Raw genomic sequence first — 17,784 nt, 5'->3', positions numbered from 1 at the left:
GCATTCTGAATGGGGACAGAGTTTGCATGTTTGTATTGCTGAACTTAAAAATAAAAAAAAGGCCATCAGGGAAACTTTAAAAGTGACGTAAAACTACATCTCATAGAGTTGGAGCTGTATATGATGCAATCCAGAAGAGCCATTCGTCCAGGTTAGGGATGGAGGTTTCCGTGTAGGCAGTGACAGATAAAAAAGTGAAGGGGTTTGTAGGAGCTTTTCCCTTAACACAATATTTGCATTGTCAGCCATAACTCAGTATGGCATATGAGGCAGTCAACTCAGTAAGTGTAGCAGGAAGGAATAGCAAATGTTATCTGCTAAAAAGAGGAAGAGGAGATTTCTGAATGACATGTTTCTTGGGGATGAAACAAAAACATGCAGAGAATAGAGTTGTTTATAGTCTCTACTCTGCGGAATGATAAGGTAGGGTAAAGAGAGGGTTTCTTTGTAATGAGTCAATACTACACGAGCAGAATTCCAGTGATTCATGTTTTAGGTTCTTCCGTTGGGTTTTTCCCCTGTAAGGAGTTCGACAATCATCTATGCATTAATTTTATGGTGATCAGATCCCTGCATGACCCTGGTGGTAGAGTGCAGGGTTTGCTAAACACAGGCCAAAACGGGGTTCTGTTTCCTTTGGTGTCTCTAAAGGCGTTCCGCCATAGACCTCCGTAAAGGCCCACTCTGATGAAAATTGTGTTTTTAACATGTTCTTAGCATTTTTTGTCATGGTGGAGCCATTTATAAAGAAAATTAATCCTGAAATTGCATTTCTGAGCATTTCTTTATTCAAATCGATATGAATCAGCAGATGAAAAACTGCCCTTTGAAAAAAAAACAATATTTGTGACATTAGGCTCCTTGCTCTGCTCCATTCTGATGCATTCACTTGCAGACAATTAGATCCATGTTCGTCTTTGTTTTCCTCGTCTGAGCTGATATTCGGTTCAACACTAAGCTCAACTATAGCTCACCATTTTTGTTGCACCGCCAATGTTAAGTTGGGAGTTAGAAGGACTGTAAGCTACCGGGAGAGCGCTTAAATAGATGGATGACCGGAAGTGGGGGATTTGCTCTTCCCCAAATGGCCCACCCACAACTCAGAGACAAATTTCTAATAATCTGCAGAAACTATGCCCAAGAAATATTGTGGGGTTTTTTTGTTTGTTTTTTTGGCTAAAAACTGTATAATCCTAATTAAAAGACCACTGGGAACACTTTTAGAATAGATCAAAAGATGATCAGAGTGGAACTTTAAGTTCTAAAAATGGTTTCACCGTTCCGTGGAACAACTGATGAGCTCTGGCTGCCCTTCAGGACAGAACAACACTTTGATAATGCTGTCTGTCATAAGACTGTTTTGTCACAAATGTGACTTAATCACAAGATATTCACCACTCCAAGAGTCTGATTACTTCCATGCAATAACACAAAAATGTCTTAATCAGCTTCTCTGTTATCACTCAGTTGATGTATCTTCCTAGAAATGTCAAAACGATGTCTCTTTTCAAGAAGTTTTGACTCATACCTTTGTGTTTCTTTTTAGGTTTTTCATAAAAGATCAGTAAAATGTACTATAACATAATTATGTTAAAGATTAACAGTAGTGGCTTAGCAGTTGCCTGGCGCGCCCTAAGACCTGGAGGATTAAACCTCGGGTGGGACTGATGCCGAACAATGTTTACACCACTCTTGTTACCCTACTGTAGCACCCTTGACCTGATTTGCCTCATGACATACCCGGATTTAAACGGGATAAGGAAGTTTTTGAAAGAAAGAGGTCTCATAGGAGTGAATACCGGTTTAGAAAAAGATTGTCTTTGAAGACAAATTTCTACTTTTTTAGTCAAATGTTGTATTTCCCCCTAAATGTCAATTTTTCTTTAACGTCACTGCAATCCAATCTTTTTAGTTTCTCTGCTATAAATACACTAACAAAATGAAACAAAAAAACATTTTCTATTTTAGCAGAAACTCTCTTATCATTTGATAGAAATCATGCTAATTTTGGATTGTAGTGAATTGAAATGTATTCAGTCAAGACAGTACCTTGTATTTTTGTGGCAGTGAAATATACCTCCAGGTTTACCTTACTTCCTTTTTTAAAAGGTCTGACTCATCGCTTTCCTTATCAACACACCACATTCTTTTTAACGAATTTCCCGTTCAACCGGTTCAGCATATCCTTGTCATCCATAACGAGCTTTTCCTGCTTTCATACTCGCACTTAGTATTTAAAAAGAAATCTTGCAAATTGCTTCTGATGCAACGAACCAAATCAACTAAACTGAATGTTCATCTCCATTTATTATGAAAAACCTTTAGCTTTGATCTTATGTGTTAAACAAACAAACAGCAGCTGTCTTTTGTGTTTGGACTCTTAAGCCCCTCCCTCCAGGTGTTGGCTCTCCTGCAGGTGCAGCTGCCTGTCTTTGTTTTGGTTTGTGGCTCCTAAATGAAAACATAGCACAGGACGGTGCAGCTGCACTTTGTTTTTGTTATTTTGTGTTGGGATGAAATCATTTATTTATTTTTCTGCAAGTTATAAAGATGGTAAATAATTACATAAATATCCTTAAAAATATGTAAGAAAGTGATGATGACTTGGTTCTAAACGGTAGCTTTGGCTTTAGCTTTAGCTTCTGGAGAAAAGGATTGTGGTCTCTGATGATTTTAAGGCGGGATGATTATCACAGCTCCTTTTTTACTTTATTGATTTAAACGTAATCTTTTTTTTGCGTTTAGATGCATACTATTTATTATCTGGCTAAATGAATATTATTGTTTTTAAACAGTTCACAGGCAGCATTTAGTCTGTTTTTTTCCTACATGTTTTACCATCAAAGTCAAAGTTGACCTTCTGTAAAGCTGAATAACCAGAGAGATGGCTCTGTCACTTATTGTTACCATGGCAGAATAATAGAAAATAGAATCTATTTTGATTCAGGATTGTATTACTGCTGCATTGTTGATGCACTATTAATATTAGAGAGATGTTTCTGCAGTTTTATGCTAATATTTGGTTCAAAGTTTTTTGACATATTTGGGAAAATTCAAATAATCGTATTTTCTGCACTAAAAGCTTTATTTTTTTTCCAATAAAGTCTCATAATTCTGGTTGTGTTTACTAAAGGTGAAGGGACTTTGAGAGGAACACGGCACTCGGTTGAAATGTTTTTTTCCCCCCAAGTTGCAAACAAGATTGGGCATTATTGTGAATATGCTTACGTTGCTAATGTGTAGCGTGTCAGACAGTGTGTGTATTTGTTTTTTAACAGGTTACTAACAAGGTTGGTAGTTGGCATATTTAAAGTAGTGTTTGTTTTCGCTATATCGGTCTGTTTTTTACGTGTTACAGGGTTGGGAGTTAGCGTAGTCACAGTAATGTTTGTTTTAGCGGTGTCTGTATGTTTACAAGTTGTGAACAAGCTTGGTTGTCATTGTAAATATGCTAATGTGGCTAACGTGAAGCAGTGTCGGACTGTTTTTTTTTTATTTTTTACATGTTACTAGCAAGGTGGGCAGTGTAGCGTAGTCACTGTAACGGTTGTTTTAGTGGTCATTTTTAAATGTTGAAGACAAGGTTAGGAGTAAGAGGTAATGTGAATATGCTAATGCGGCTAATGTGGCTAACGTGAAGCATGTCACAATTTCTAGAATTACTACGAACTCGGTAATAATGACTGACAGACTTATCTCTGACTCTTTTGTCTCGCTTAATGCGCCCTATAGTTTGGTGCGCCTTATATATAACATAAATAAATAAACCTTTCATTGATGTGGACAATGTGGTAATTAAGAAAAGACAGAAGGAATACAAGAAAGGAGCTTATTTGAGTTTAGGATTAATAATTGGAATATGTTGCGGTTTGATGGACACATGCAAGCGGATAAAAAAAATGTTCAAGGAAAGGTCGGTGTTGAATGAAAATATTCATAGCTCTGGGAGAAAATCAAAGAAAATGGAAAAAAGCAAGGTAATATGGACGGGCAGGGCGTCCTGGAGAGCGATGGCAGCCGGAGAGAAGGAGAGATGAAAGGAGTGATTTTCCTCCTCTTTTGCTTCTTGCTCTGTCTCCCTGTCACACTGGGAAACCTGCTCTGGTCCTGGCTTTGGCTTTAATCAGGCGGAGCGGAGGTTAGGGCCGGTCCAGCGGGAGAACTATCAGCAGTCGGCGTTAATCTCTGTGACAGGGGTTTATTGGATGGCAGCGACCACCCCTGCTGCCCTATAGAGTGGATGGAGGCAGGCCTGACAGGGAGGAGGAGCTGTTAGGAGGAAAGTCAGTCCATGGAGAGGATGGGAGGAGCAGCGATGGTGATGTAACCCTACAACAAACAACTCTTCTTTTAAAGGGATCAGGACGTGATGAAAGAGAAATGAGAAAGGGATCTATGTTTGTTTGTCCCGAAATGAATGAAAGTTTGAGGTGCTGAGACGACGGGCTGTCTTTGTTTGGAAGGTCAACAACCGTGTAGTGTGCAGCGGAAGCGGCTGGCGTTCTTGTCAATATCACGCTGCTCTGTGAGTTCTTTTTCTACCACCCCCAGCATCCTCACACATGAATGATCTCCAGTGGTGATTACATAACGGTGCTCCAGAATTTCTGTCATAGCACACAGCCTCCTCCGGCGAACAGAGGATGCAATTCCTCCTCTTAATGCTTTGCTAAAACCCCCAGCTGCTCCTTTTTTCTCCTTGTGAGTCCCTTTCATTCGCTCTGAGTTATGAGTGTTGTGCTTCTGAAAGCAGCCGAGTGTAAATCAGCTGTGACACTGCTGACTCATGCTTCTTTTGTACTCAGAGAACATACTTTTACACATATAAACAAAGTGGAATCCGGTACGGGCAGTTTTCCATTCTCTTCGTATGATGCATTGGTTAACAGCATAGTTTCTCCACCTATATATTGCGAGTCAAGACCAGATGTAGGCATGGTCGTCAAAAGTCCACAATTAACTAAAGATAGAGTAGAAAACTTTTTTTTTGGTAGGGCAGAGCTCAGAAGTAGCATCCAGGTGTTTGAATTTCCTTGGTCCACGAAAGAAGCCTGGCAAGCAAAGCTGTCTTGCTTACATGGCAAATAAACCTGATATCAGAGCAAGTAATCAAAGGTGCTTTGACTACCATTAACCCATTGTGTTCCCATGTCTATACGCAGGTGCTTCGAAGGGCTTTCAGAAGACTTTTCGTGGCCGTAGACCGATGCCACGAAACTGCACAACTTAGATTGTACTTTAACAGTCTAACAGAAGATAAAGGGGGCCCGAAAAGTGTGAATCGGAATTTGTCTAATTTTTAATCGCATTCACTAAAGCTAAATGTCTGTTAGCCGCACGTTGTTAGCGGGAATTACGTGCAGGATATCGAAAACAGCGACTATTTCTCTGTTTATGTGCAATTAACTAGTATTCGTGCGCCATTTATGTATTTTTAACGTGATATTTGCGAGCTATACGCAGTATCAAAGTCCTTTAGACATAGGTAAACATAAGTAGAAAAGTCGTGGAAAGCCACAAATTTGCCTATGCATCTCGCAAAAATCATGCACAATTGCGTAACATTTACGTAATAATTGCGGACGCTACATAATTCTCAACCGACCAAAAATCTTGAACAGCTAAAAACTGAATACACATAAAGACCCGTCAGTCAAAACCTTCAATGGACATTTGCGGACATCAATGAATGATAAAGACAAAAAACATTTATGAATTGTTTATATCACGCACGTATCACGAATGACCGAAATTTCATTCGTGGAAAATGCGCAAAATATACGTAGTATCTGTGTGACATGGCCATTACTATGTAGCCACAAGGGAGTCCAAGTCTGCGTCCCCCTGTGCTTGCCCCCGGTCCGGATAAAATAAAAGGCTGTGTCAGGAAGGGGATTAGGTGTAAGAATCTGCCAAACTACCTGTGGGAATCAGTGATTGGCTGTGGCTGAAAGGTGAACGAGAACAATTTACAGGGTGTCGACTTTTCAGGAAAAGCTGCTAAAATACCATTGAAGAATTTCTAGACACCTGGCTAGTTTTCCTTGACATGACTACTAAAAAAAGTTACTAGTTTAGTCGTTGAGCAGGTCTTGCTCATTTGTAATTCTTGAGAAACTGGCAGAGGATGGAGGATGCACCTTCTCTAAACCAATCAGAAAGCAAGAAGAGGCACCAAGGCTTATGTCTCATTTTTATTACCATTTATACCATGTGTATAAACCATAACATTTAGTACTAATACATTTTATTTTCTCTCAGTTTGCTGTTTGCTTCGGAACTAAGCCTAAGTTGGGTTCAGGGAAACTGCTTCTGGGTAAACTAGAAGGACGTCTATCAGGTTACTCCTGCTTTTGTTGTGTGGAGCATCACAGCATCACATTACTTTTCTGAGGAACACAAAACATCAAGGCATGAATCACAAGCTTTCAGTCTGAATTCAGGGAAAAAGCTTTCATCAGATGAATAAAAGAATCAAATGTTCTTCTTTTTATCTGCCTAAAATCTTATTGTTGTTTTACAGTGAGTCCTTCTTTTGTACATTTTTGACACTTTCTCAGTGTCAGACCAAACTCTTGTGTTTCCTGGTAGATCAACAAAACCAACATTGTATTTCCTGTGTGGTATAAAAGGTAACGGCTCCCTGGTTCCAGGCTTTCTCTGTTCCTCTTTCTCATCTGTCGACTTGGGCAGGTTGCCCTTAAGGATCGGTGCCTTTAACTGTTGTGTTTTTGCCTAAAACAATAAACCAGCACTTGCAGAGTCAAGCAATTAGATGAGTCGTGCAGCTTTTATTTTGAACATCATTTGTCATGAAACCCCTTTAAAGTAGGAATGAAATTAAATTTAGCAGATCAGGTGTTTGGCTAACTTATCAGCCATGAGGGGGAGCTGCCTGGAATTAACACATGACCCCCCCTCACCCTCAAAACTACAACTAAAACAGAACAGTTTATACAACTTCAACAAAGTTTCCGGCATCGACTGAAACAGTGTGTCTCTATTGTGTCGGAGATTGTGTGAGGAAGGAAAGCCCCGCCTCTGATTTCCCCCCTCGTCACCCAGCGTGACGACGGCATCATGTTTGACCTCAGCTGCAGGACATCGTGGGAACTGACCTTTAAACTCCAGCGCATGATGCCAACATGCGAACACGACCTGTTTTGTATGCAAGCATGTGATCCGGGGATGAGAGGTAAACAGAAGAAAGATGCATGAAGGCTGGTCTCATGGGATTCTGACACCCAGACTTGGCGGTATCAGCAGTTTGGCCTCGTGTGTTTTTGTATGTCTGGGGAGGCGGAGTGAAAGAATGTCTGGAGGCAAATGATTGATGATCTGAAACTGTGAGCTGAATATGCTGTGTTGATCTGTTCTTTCAGAATCTCTATGGCTTTCAGTGGAGCTCATGAGAATAATGTTGTGTTCAAGTGTTCAGATTTGTAAAATTGTTACATCGGCGCATTAGTTCCAGTGTTTACATTCCTTCAATAGTCGTAACTTTTCAAGCCTTAAGGTGATAAACGGGAATCCGTGTATTCTGTCATGGCTTTGCGTTGGTATGTAATACTTCATATGCATGGTGGTGAAAAGTCGCTTTGAAGTGTTGCTTATGGCGCAAAGCCGCTTCTCTCTGCCAATCGGTTGATTCCCATTGATCCCATAAGGAGTCACGGTCAGAACAAAGCAGACTCTGACAGAGACATCTTCAGTGTTAACGTCGTAATGCTCAAAACTGGAAAAAAGTTAGTTTTTTTGGACTAAAAGAGTATTTTCCAATCAAAATGGGTAAGGGGGGGGGGGGGTGCGACCTTCCGGTTCTGGCTAATGATGTCTGACCTGTAAGGGGCATACAGGTTTGCCCATGTGAAATTTTATGATCCGAGACCACTCGGTGAGCCAAAATGTTCATTTTCCATTTTTGCACAGGTGGTAGTGAACACTTAAACAACAGTAAGGATGAGTAAGGATTTTCTACCCCCCTGGACCCTGCACATTGCTCAAAGACAGGGAAAGGTGGGCGCTCCTTGCTAACAGCCTGAATGTGAGGATATTAGACAGAGTGTAGTTTGTGTGGGCGTCTACGGGCGTCTACGTATCACATGCACACCCCATTCATGCAGCATTTGTCTGCGGCCTGTAGGGGGCCAGTATGACTACCTCACTAATGACTGCAGTTTGGCATAAGTGACCGAATGACATCATCATGGTGCCTGGAACTGCCTTACAAATACTTCTTGATACACTTGCCATGGTACGTTCCAATTTCACGATGTCCCTTGAGGTGGTCGTACGAGCCTCGAAACCCACCTGCACTCTTCATAAGATGCAGTTGCTCCTGTCTACAGCTCTCCTCAGCCATGGACAACCCAAAAACCTGCAACACCCGAAGGGGTCACAGTTACAGGGTAACTGGAGCCTATCCCAGCTACTGCAGGGTGAAGGGGAAGTGCACCCTGGACTGTTTGCTAGTCCACAAATTCTAAGGGACAATTTAGAGCCGTCCATTAACCTATGAAGGATGCATTCTGAGTGCGGGAGGAAGCTGGAATACCCCAAACAAAACCATGCATGCACGAGGAGAACATGCAAACTCCACACAGAAAGAACACAGCCGGGATTCAAACCATCACCCATTTGCTTTGAGACCGCACCATGCAGTCCTACACCCACTCATTCTCAATGAAAACTTTTGAGTGAGCATCAGCTGGGATGTCAGCGCTCTAACAAAGGGAAGGGAATGAAGCAGATAAGAGCCTGACTGTGTGTTTTCCCTCTTTAGGGAACGTCATTACTCCCCTGTCACCATACGGGGAACGTGTTTGTGTGCCCGCATAAGAATACAATCTACACAAATCTCCTGATGTCATTCTCACTTCCTCTCGGCAGCTGGTACTTGTTTTTTTTAAATGTCACGCTTAGATTATCTAAACCTGCAGGTTCTGCATCTCTTCCCCATCGGGTCGGCATTTCACAGCAGAAGTGGGTAAAGCAGAAGCAGTAAAGACCAAAAGTGCGCCTGTGGTGTTTATTTAGAGAACAGATTGTCGTCTTATATTTGCAAAGACTTATCTTTTGAAAACACCAAAAAAGTGCATTGACACGATCCCCTCTCTGAGCCGTACAGTCATGAGGGCTTTCGTTTGGTTGAGTTCTTTCTTGGAGCCTCTCTTAGAGTTCACTGTGACTGTTGGTTTAAGACTGTTTTGGCCTTTGGGTCATGTCATTATCATTATTATTGTTTTTTGAGGAGCTGTATCTGACCAGACCTGTCAGCTGGTGAGGATCAGCTGATGGTGTTTCAGATGATCAGCTACAATCAATATTTTGGGAGAAAGTCCATCTTTATTTTATTTTATTATATACATTTTTTTCAAAATTTAATAGATATGAATCATAATAATAAAGGTGCTAGTGTCACTAAACACACACAGTGACTGTGTGACACAGCCTTTAAACACAAAAGTTAACAATTTATTTGTCATGAAGTTTAGCTTAATATACAATTAGTTTCTACTTAGCGGTATATTTTTTTTTTTACACCAACATAATAATCTACAAACATAAATCAGCACTGTTCAACAAGTCTGACAGATACAATATAAACAAATCCATCCCTCCAATCTGGAAACCAACATTTTTGTAGTCTTTAGTGCATCTTTGTGATCTTTGTGTGTGCGTCTATGAATCAGCTGCTTCAGCCACGTGAAAAGAACTCCATCACTTATTTAGAACATAGTGCACTTCTGTGTTTAAGGTTCCAGCGCGTCTAATCGTTTCAAAGTGCCTTCAGAGGGTTCATTTTTAGGTGAATCTGAACAGATAATGTCTCCTTTGTGACATTTCTTTTTAACCGTACTTATATGTTTCAATCAAAATGACAGCTGGCGATAAGGATCCTGCTTCTGTGCACATTTTTCACACTTTTTTCCCCCCAGCCGGCTCTTTTGAAGCCACTTCCCGTGTCCTGAAGACGAGGAATTAGCTCTGAACTTTCGTAGCAAATGCTGTCCACATGTGCAGAAGTCGTCTGCACTGCAGGTCTGTTCTCAGAGCTGCCCTTAAGTGGACACACAGGAACCGGCTTGCTGCGACTGTCGCGCAAATACTTCACATTAAACGCTGACTCCTCTTGAGATGCCTGAGGAAAAAAGAGCTTAAAAGAAGAAGAAAAAAGGTTTTGACCTATACTAGAAAGTATTTGCAACCATTTTGCACCTGAAAAAGAGGTCAGACAGGATCATATGTTTGGTTGATGTGCATAAAAGTCCTCTGAGAACCTCAGAGGAACAAAACATTTATTCTCTCCACGTCTTTAGTCTCGACCCAGAAGCCTTTGTGCGTCCGACAATACAAAACGAAAGGGCGGCAGCGTTAAACAGCAACTTGAGCGCTCTTCTGTTGTGACTTGGCACAAACTTATTGTTGCGATGCGTCCTAATTCTGGTGCACACGCCCTCGTGTCCTTTATTGCATCTTTCCATTTTGTGTGTAGCAGGTGTGGCTCACCTTGGCGAGTCCCGGAAAAAAATGAGGAGAACAATCGTGATCAAGGCTGTCATCGACGTTTGTTGTGAACACATCAGTCGGTGCAAAAATTCATCAAGCTGCAGATTAGAAAAATCCTTTTTAAATTGGATGTCTAATAAAGAAGGTGGATGTCCGGTGAGACGAGAGAGCAAAACGTATTGATTTTTCTTTTTTAATCATTGAACATCAAGAATCCATTAAGATCAATTTTAATTACATAAATCCAATGAAATCCATGTTTTTTTGTTTTTTTCTGATAATGGAGGACATTTCATTGTAAAAATCAGTTTTAAATTGGATTTTTGATTATTTCTTAGATATATTTCTTATATTTTCTTTATTTCCTCAAATTGTTGTGACTCCGGAGCAGATGAAAAAAAAATTGCAGTCTGAAAAAAGAAAAAACATATTTGTGACATAGAAATATGGAGGGGAATGGTGGGTGGGTTGGTCCCGCCCACCATTCAGAGGTGAAATTCTAGTGAATTACAGCTGCTCTGCAGAAACTATTTCCTAGAAAAGGACACAGGTTTATTCATTTGGGCTAAAAACGGCATAATTAGCCCTGCGACAGACGGCAACCTGAAAATGGATCAAAAGATGATTGAAAAGGGGGTCTTTATGGAAATTACTGTGCTAAAAAAAAAAAAAAAACACAACTTTTTCACAAAAATGCCCTGATGAGCCATGGTCTCCTGATGCAGACGCAACAGAGGGGGGGGTTTAAAGAAGTGAGCTGTTAACCCCTTGACCCTTGCTGCCGTATATCACCTCAGACACGTGCAGTGAACCGCAGCAGCCCTCCCTGTAAAGCAGGCTCAAAAATGGCCCTGCTTTAATCATCATGCAGCATCTGTCCACCACGCACTTTCCGTCTCCAGCGTCCAGGTCAGCAGGTTTCAGGCCTAATGCTCCCACACACAGACCGCTGTGTGAGGAGGATCCACTTTGCTGTGTCTGTGAGCTCATTCCACAGTGCAGCATCTCCCTGAAATGCAGTCAGACCAAAATGACTGTTGCTGTTTGTTTGGGAAGAATGCAAAAAAAGCAAAAAAAGCATAAAGAGTTGTGAGCCTTTTAAGATGTCAGACAGAATCTTTATTTTGTTTTACTTTAGATGCTGAAATGCTACGTTAAAGTTGCTGACCAACGCTTGTCCAAACGTGAGTGTGAAAACTGCTGCTGTGTGTGGGAGGAGCCAACGTCAAACAAATGGAAGCATTAGTTGCACGTCTGATTTTCATGGAAGACACAGAGGATGTAAACTTCCGTCTTTCTGTGACCTAGTTTAAAGACTTCCTGTCCCGCATTAGGAGGAAAACAAAAAAATAACAACAAAATTAGAGGATCCGTTTTAGTGTTTCCTCAATACAAATATAAAGTTCAAGAAGAGAACGATCAGATTCTCCTCCGTTTTGGTTTTGCACGCCACCCGCCCACTGATCGCGTCATCAGCAAGTCACAGGCCACTAAAGTTTATGAAATCTGAAGACATTGCACCCCTGCACCTAAAACTTGTTGCTGCCAGACCGCCGTTCCCGACGCCCTAATCGGTTCGCAGGACCTGTGATCGCGTCTCTACGTTGACTTGACATCTAAACTTGACGCTCTGCCACGCAAAATGTGTTCAGTGTGAATGCAGCTTAAGGCAGGAAATGTATCAGACACAAACGGAGCCCATCGTCACGACTGTTGTTGTGAATTTGGGCTATACAAATAAAATTGAATTGAATTGAACAAGTCTTATAAATTTAGCATTAACATTTGAATTATAATATATGTTCTTGTCTACAATCCATCTCTATTCTCTCCCCCTTTAACCTTTCTTTGGTTCTTTCCTTTCACTGCAAAAGTCTGTCTTACAAGAAAAATTCATTCATTCATCTTCTAAGCCGTTTGTTCCTTTTCGGGGTCACGGGGCTGCTGGGGCCTATCCCGGCCACTCGTGGGCAAAGGCTGGGGACGTCCTGGACAGGTCACTAGTCTGTTGCAGGGCTGCAATCACACACCCATTCACTCTCACACTCACATCCAGGGACAATTAAGAGACCAGTTAACCAATGAAGCATGTTTTTGGACGGTGGGGGGAAGCCGGAGTCCCCGGAGAAAAATCGCATACATGGGGAAAACATGCAAACTCCACACAGAAAGGTCCCCCATTGATGTTCTAGTCCCCCAGCCGGGACTTAAAGGGGGCCTTCTTGCTGTGAGGCAAGAGGGTTAACCACTGTACCACCGTGCAGCCCAAGAAAAATACTTTTTATTTTTTTTATAACAAAATAATCTTACTTTGAGAAAACATGTGATAGTGACCAAAATTTTCCTTATAAAATAAGAATTCTTGGTCATTTTTACTACATTCACAATTTTTTTTTATTTACTTCTTAAATTAATTTTCGAGTAATTTCTAGGGGGGGGCGTGTTTTTGTAGAGCTTTTCCTTATTTTACTCTCTTTTATATCCAACTAAATTTTTGGGTTTGTCAAATAGCTTCACAAACATGGAGGAGGTGGTTCGGTAACTGATGTATTTTGAAGATCAACCTGCCTCCAGATGACCCCCGGATGAGGCAGCGGAGCATGGATGAAGGATGGGCAGCGGGGAAGAGACTTTTCAACCCCCGACGTCTGGGTTTGATGGTCGTGGTACTCGGCCAGCTCCTCTTGTCAGCCTCTGACTGCATAAAGAGACGCTGGAGTTTGTGTCAAAGAGTATGGCTTAGGTTTCTCTCCACTAACTCTCAGCCGCTTTGCCCTGCAGTGTTTCTCTGACTGCAGCTTTTCCTCCACTGTGACTGTATAACCAATGGAGGTGGCAATTATATCTGAGATGCCAGACAGAGACGCACACAGAGACACTTGTCTCTCCCAAACAATGCGTCCCCTATTCTTTCACCCTGAAATGAAAATCCTCCTGGATCTGAACACCAACAACTGTACTTGGACAGGAGCCCGGCGGGATTTAAGGGAGGAAAAAGATTTAACACCGGCTTCTGGGATGCTGACGCACAATAATTATGGAGCGTTCATAAATTCCGGAGCTGCTTTCGATCTCTGGGGTTGTTCCAAAATGAAAGTGACGAAGGTTGTCTTCATGGTAGCATGCACACTCCCTTTGCCTCGGGGTCGATCTGTGGCCGGTGGTCAAACGTTAATAGCTTTGATCTGCCGCCTGACTCAGTTCAGCACAGTGGGTTCTCTGTTGTTTCTCAGGAAAAGCCTCCGACAGCCTTTATGGAGCACGTGCAAACAAATGATCCTTCTGTTAAAACCGTAATTTTCAATTTGATTCTTCTTCTAATCCAAAAGTGCAGCGCAAATAAAAAAAAATTGTGTTTGTCAACCACTGATCGAAAGATCAAAGGTTCTGATCCTTAAGAACATTTTCATCGGAGTCTTTAACCGTTTACAGGCAGAAAAACATGAAAGTTTTGTTTTATATTCAGCTGCAACAGGACACGAGTCGACCTTTGATTTGGTTGGATTTGCCAAATACAGACAATAAAAAAAATAAAAAGGATTTATTTCCACAAAAGCTGTTTTTGTCAGATATTTTAGCCCCAGTTTCACATTACAGGAGAACCATTTAGCATCAGTTTGTGGTAAAACCTTGAAGTCACCAGAGCATTTCAATTAAACCCCAGTGACGCCTAATAAAAGTGCAAGTTTTCTTAGTAGTTTATTTGGTAATTATAATTTTGTTCAAATTTTGCAAATATTTCTGTTAAAGCTCCTGTGGTTGGACCAACAAGTATAAAGTCTATAATACAAAAGCGATGAATTCCAGAAAACCTTTTCCAGAGACTTTAAAGAGAGCAGATGTTCTGCTCTCATGTGATGGAACTGTGGTCCGTGTGTTTATGATGCTGCTGGGTGGTTTAGGTTTGTTACCACGGATGTGGGGTCACCTGGCATCCCTGTGTTTCTGTGGGTTTTCCAACTGAGTGCAGGGATGGAAAGTTCTCTGGTCTTCCAGATGGAAATTTGGACCTGTTGGGGTTTCCGTACTGGAAATGTGGCATGTGCAGATGTGGTGGGTCTGAGGGATCATGGTAACTGCTCCAAGAGTGATGATCTGTTTTAGTGGTGATCTGTTTTAGATATTTGTGGAACACTTTATAAAACCAGGAAAGGGCAATTTCTTTTCTAAATCATGTAACTTTCAAGGTTTTCTTTGATTTCTGGTCCAAAACAAAAGAGGGTTTTTCTGCACGTCAACAGGATGGGATTATTTGCCCACCTCAAGGTGCCTTCATTATCTGCCTGGACTCGGTTTTCCCCGTTTTTCATTAGACTATGGAGTTGAAGCCCAATGCTCTTCACGCCTGCCCCTGACACCTCTTAATCCTGAAAATTTCCCACATTTTCCATCCAATCACACCTCTCTGAGACCCAATTCTGTCCCTGTTAATGAGTTGACCTTTAACCTCTTAGTCTCTCCTCGTTCCACAAAGACTTGGTTGTTTGGGACTGAAACAAGGGGAGTGGATGACCAATGTGTAAGAAGAAGAAGAAAAAGTACATAGAAATCCCACGGACTAATTTAAGGGCACTTTCACACTGGAATAGTCTAAGAAATCAATGGGTGATGATGGAAACGCATCTATATGGTTTCATTTTACATGTAAGCACCATGTACTCCCCATCATCAGAACAGCAGATTGTGCCTTTATCGCAATTGCCCTTATGAGTGAATATGGGCTGTCTGCAAAAAATAGCAAAGTTGTAGAGCGCACCATGAACTTGTATAGCGTAAGTGTTCATGCACCTTTTTCTCTATGGGCGATTGGAGGTAGCGAATGCTTAGACAACAGCAAAGGGTAAGAAAGGGTAAAGTGCGTTAGATATACAGATATTTCATTTTTTCAACCCCTCCAAAACCCTATGAGCTAGGGGCAAATGATAAGTGCCCTCAGCCTGCTTGGTAGAAATAAGTAAATTAGACAATCAGTGGGGTTTGCGTTGGCATTCTACGGGCACTTGCATATCACCTCTGCACTCCCTGTGCGTGTGCATTTGCGTGGCGTCAGTAAGGAGCCGCGCACCCAAGTAATGACAAGAATTTGGCATAAGGACACAGTACAATAGAATCTTCTGTACGTCATAAATGCGTGTGATTTACATTATTCTTACAAATACTTCACGATACTCTTACCACACACAAAACAATTGTACGTTCAGTCATACATGCCTTAAAGTGGCTGTACAAACCCCTGTGGATTTGGACGCACCTGTCTAAGACCCAACCCTTGAATGAGTCAACCTCCATATGGGTGCATGCGACTAAGGCTTTAGCTAAGATGTACGCCACTTACTTTGATTGTCACAATGTCACTAAACTACCAACAGGTTGATTTTCAAGTAAACCTTCATTTTTAAGCAGATCAGGGTTCATCTGTTTGGTTGGTACTGGCACTCGGGTAAGCTTTCACACCTTCTGATAAACGGACTGTCCGGATAAGCAATCCCCCATCTGGACTGGACGGTACAGAGTGAATGCAGCCTTTGTCTGTTCTCATATCACAAAGACTTGCTGTTGAGGACAGAAATGAGGAAGTGAGTGAGGATGACCAGGATGTTTGAGCATGGAAAGACGGACAAACGAGAGATATTTGACGTGCTGGGAGGAACAAACCAGTTTTAGCGTTCTAAATCGGCGTCCTGAACTCTTGATCTCCCTCATTGATGGAGGTTTAACAGATCAGATCCTCATTAGTTGCAGCATACAAGTAATCTACTGGTGGTCGTTAATATATTAAATCTTGTGCTGAAGTCTATACGTTTATGTTCCTGATGAGATGGTTGCTGATTACTATAGAGACCTTTTTTAAAAAAAAGCAGGGAGTGAAACCAGAGATCTGTCTTCTGAGCTGCTGTGAGTGTATCATTGCTGTTACTATCAGCAGCACTCCGACGTTATTAATAATTAAGCCGCGGTTTCAAATGTCAGACACTGAACGCCTTATCTGCCTGTGATGATGACTCACAACTTATGTCGTTTTCGCGGTATACCAACACGTTCATTTATAGCGGATCGTTTTTCGGAATTTTAAACGACTTCTTGACAATGACGTCAAGAACGGTAATTTTTAGAAGCCGTGAGATAAAACCACAGAAATACCCAGTCAGGTTTGACCTGCAGACTGTCGTGTTATTCTGTAAATACATATGTGTTGTGGTAAGTGGGTTTTTTTTTTGTTTGGCTATGCAGGTCAAACACTCATAGGTTACTTACAATGGAGGCTTTTTGATCTACAATTAATTTGGCTGTAGATTTTACTTGATTTAGCAGTGTTTGTCTGGATATATATTATTATTTTCCTTTTTTTTAAAACTGTATTGTGGTGTTTTGTAACACATGTAACTTTTTTAATATATGATTGTTGTTGTTGCCTACTTAAAGGAAAGTTCAGATCATATTAATTAGATAGAGGTTTTAGAAATGTATCAAATGTGATTCAAAGGGTTAGATAGAATTAATAAATCAGCTCATGCTATTTTTCTTGTGGATTTTACAGCATAAAGAAATTGGTGTAACGCTACTTCCTGCCAAATTGTCTCAATTGATGTCTTGATGTTTGTGTGTAGACCTTTTCTATTCTTCATTTAACAATCCCCCTTTTGTCTGTAAGGATACCTCCCTTTAATGCCTCACAAACACACCGCTTTACTCTTTGATTGCTCTGCCTCTTGTTCTTTCCAGAGAGAAAACATCTGGTAATTTTTTCATCCAACGCAAACACAAGTTCATCCAATCAGAACAGATTTTTCTCCAACTGGAGACTCCCAGAAGACAGCTTGATGGAACTTGTAAGGACTGTTGAATGCAGGAAATGCTTGATTGAACAATGTTTTATTCCTTAACTAGAAGGCAAAGATTGTTGCAGTTTGAATTAATATATTGAAGCAACCAAGACCTGCTATTGTTGGATGAAACAATAGAGTTCAGAGATGTCGGTGCAGAAAAAGGCTCCCAGAGGAAAAAGGTTCGGTTGCCCTAAAATACATGCAGTTTCATTTCTCAGGTGGTAGTCCAAACCGCTGTGGACAGTTCTTCCATTGAAACATATTATGTCTGCTTGGTTTGGCTTCACAGACATGTTTAGTCTGGACCTGACAGCCTAAACGTAAACTTAGAGAGGCAGGTGAGAGCTGTTTAGTTTTACTGCACAGCAAAGATGTTGGCCTCTATTTTTTTAATGGACTTTCAAATATCACTCCCTCCATTCATTATTTCCCGTCTCTTCATTCCCCG

The 17,784-nt window shown here is 41.2% G+C and overlaps 1 protein-coding gene across 4 annotated transcripts in view; it reads left to right on the top strand.

Moving 5' to 3' along the window:
• sema4f (sema domain, immunoglobulin domain (Ig), transmembrane domain (TM) and short cytoplasmic domain, (semaphorin) 4F) overlaps positions 1–17,784 on the top strand; it is a 60,377-nt gene that overhangs the window by 17,028 nt on the left and 25,565 nt on the right. The window contains exon 1 of one of the 4 annotated variants that reach the window (XM_078936037.1): positions 4,349–4,525. The exons of the other annotated variants lie outside the window; for them this stretch is intronic. The gene's annotated coding sequence lies outside the window, so the exon portion shown is untranslated. Of the gene's footprint in view, positions 1–4,348; positions 4,526–17,784 lie in introns of those variants that run through there. 4 annotated transcript variants of the gene reach the window in all.

The sequence above is a fragment of the Oryzias latipes genome, chromosome 18, assembly GCF_053564925.1.
Source record: "Oryzias latipes strain Hd-rR chromosome 18, Olatipes_Hd-rR_3.1".
Classification (NCBI taxonomy): Eukaryota; Metazoa; Chordata; class Actinopteri; order Beloniformes; family Adrianichthyidae; genus Oryzias; species Oryzias latipes.
The sequence above is the reverse complement of the archived record's forward strand: the minus strand, read 5'-3'. Positions and strand labels throughout refer to the sequence as shown.